The following is a 3,033-nucleotide window of genomic DNA, read 5'->3' on the forward strand; positions in this document are numbered from 1 at the left end:
GGAAGGAGGGGTTGCATAATTCCTGATTAACCTACAGAGGAATATCATTGCCATGCGAAACCTGCAGGCCAACAGGCTGGTAGAATCTGGTACATAGTGACAGGGAAAAAAGGGAATGTCAATCGTGGCTCAAGGTAAAGTTAAGTATTAACTGCTACAGGCTAGGAAAAGATCTCTTGGAGTTGTCAAGGAATTGTTTACTAAGGGAGTATTTGTACTGTCACCTGTTACAGGCCATGATCAGAGGTGGGATACTGTTGCAGCTAGATCCTAGGTGTGCTTATGTGACAATTCTTGATGTATTTACAAAGTCAAAATTGAACTTCATTTTCAAAGCCCAGGACAGGTCTTTAGGAGAAAATTTCATTTGTTTACTGAACACAAACGTCCCTTGCCACTTTAGTACCACATTTCAGAATAGAGGTACATCTTAAGATGTATCCACTTACTGTAATTGGGCTTGAAACTTTCTTTTATTGACCTGGTATTTTTTTCCATAATTTTTATTGCTGTCAAGTTGATCAGTCTTCTGATGCTGCTTGGAATGGTTTTCCACCACTTTCTGAACTGTCCTCTTTTCACCATAAAATGTGTTTCTTAATACTCTTATTACATCTGGTATCCACAGCCTCAATGATCTTCTCTGTTCCTGATGGAGCTCTGAGCCCTCAGAAGTCCCTCTGCTTTACTGTTTATTTCCCCATATATATGAAGTATGTTCATAGAGTGCCCTGCTAGCTATCATCCACTTTCCCCTTATCACTGTTCATCTGTAGGAATAGAAGCTACTTTCCAAGAGTGTCATTGCTGCTCCTGAACTATCTATAGTGAGCTAAAATAGTTCCCTTTTCTATGATCCCCCTCACCTGATAACCTAAGTGAGGACAGGATTTGACAGTGTTGCTCTGGTTTTCCAAATCGCCTCTGCTCTCTTACATTCACTACAACCATCCCTTGCATTTTTGCGCATGCATGTTAAGTCTTGAAGATGCATGCAGTGTCCCCTGTCAGAGTGTTATAAAATAGTTTGTACTTTTTGTGGGGGCAAATTTGGAAATGTATATGCCTTTCCTCTGAGCTGTTTCTACTTGTTTAGTCTTCATTCATAGCATGTAGAGTATGTTAATAGTTGATTTGCAGTAACTGAAAGTGTTAAACAGCTGCTTATCTTCTATCTTTTTTACTAATTAGATTGGAAAATTGACAAGCCCAGGCCCTGGTATGAACATGCTCTTATTTTCAAGGTTGTTTCCATTGGCTTCTAGCCTTAGCCTGTCACTTTTTCTTCCCAGTCTATCTCCATAGAAAAATGTTCAGCGCATCTTTTAAGCTCCAAAATGTCACTGCTGCCTTACTCACCAGCAGCCAAGAGGCAGTCTGTCAGAACAGGTGGAAAACAAGGCTGCAGGCCTCTCTTTCTCCTTTTTTTCTTTGAATCCTCTTTGTATTTGTGAAGAATTTTTCTTTTTCCTTCCTTTTCCTGCATGCAGGATAAAGAAGTGTTATCCCATAATTCAGGAAAAGTTAAAGGGAAGCAAAAACACATTGCATTACATTGAAATTTCAGGTGGAATAAATGCCTGCATATTAGCCCTTGGGCCATCTCAGGGAATGTGTTTTTTAAAAATAAATGTGTGTGCGTGTGTGTGTGTGTGATTTTTATTTTTATTTCTTGTATATCCTCTATCATTGCTCAGACTTTCCCTCGCACTTTCTTTTAAAACCACCTTAAAAAACCTGTGCACCCACCCTCTCTCTGCCCTTCCCTAACCCAAACACAGTTCCTTAGTCCAGGCCCCGATTTGGGGTTTCCCTTCTCAGTTCATTCTCTGTCCTTGTTGCTGTTGATGTCGCTTCCACCGCTGCTAATCCTGTTGTTGTCCTCCTTGCTGTCTTCAGGTCCAGATGTGTCATTGTCTCCTTCATTCTCCCTGTCCACTTCCCTTCCCTGCGGGACTTTGAAGAGCCTGTGCCACATGTCCGTTTTCCAGGTGGAGTTGGCTGCATCCTTTCTGTCCTCTCTCTCCCACCACTTTCCAGTAGTAGGACTGGAGTTTGCTCAGAAACATTTTAACACAGTCTGTTTTCTCAAGCTTAGTGTGACAAGAAATATGTCCCAGAAGGTCTTAGTAAGAAATATTTTTGAACAGATAGTTGCTGCTCTTATGTGTGTAGAAGTGTCATTCTCCCTCTTCCCTCTACTTGAAAGGGAGTCTCAACTCCAAATAAAGGAGCTTTTAAATACTCATCAGCCAAGCACTTGGCTGCCCTCCAGACCCCAGAACACTCCCTTCTCCTCCTCTTTTCTCACATTTTAAGCTCTTACACAAGTTAAGAATGGGAATGAATCTGAACGGAGACAAAGGCACTTTGTGTGTCCCTCTCACATGTTCTCAGTCTCAATGCTACCCATCTCCTTGCCTAAGGTCAGACTGATTGCTTTTAGTTTCAGCTATTGAGGTTTGTTGCTTTTAGTTTCAGCTATTGAGTTTTCTTCCACCCTACTTCCCTTCTTTTATTTTACTACAGCTGTTCCAGTCTTCCATCTACACCTGAGACCCCTGTGGGCCTATTTTCTTGGCTTAACACTTTTTAGGTCACAATAGTTTTAATCGTTCTCACTTGATACCAAATTCAGGTAGACTGTTCTAAGACCAACATTAAAAAAAGTTAATTCCAGCTGTTTACTTTCTGTGTAGACAGCAGAAGTAAATCATGTCCATAGTCCTCAGCCTGAATAGGTGGACTGTACAAATGGGCACAGCACAGAAGAATTTGAGTAGTGCAACCTCGTTACAGCTTTCTGGCTGTTCTCTCCTGATCCGCAGAGAAACGGACAGTAATGCTCATATTAAAACTAGTATCCATAGGCTTTACAATGAGCTACCCAAGGAAGTAGTACACAGATTCACGGCTCTTGTGTTTCAAGCTGTCTAGAGACGCGGGAAGATTTTTCACAACCAGAAAGACCAGAAATATATGTGTAAAAGAAGAAAGTTCAGATTCTGGAACATGACTCTTTCCTAAAACAGT

The sequence above is a fragment of the Crocodylus porosus genome, unplaced genomic scaffold (assembly GCF_001723895.1).
Source record: "Crocodylus porosus isolate Cpor-Errol unplaced genomic scaffold, CroPor_comp1, whole genome shotgun sequence".
Taxonomy (NCBI): domain Eukaryota; kingdom Metazoa; phylum Chordata; order Crocodylia; family Crocodylidae; genus Crocodylus; species Crocodylus porosus.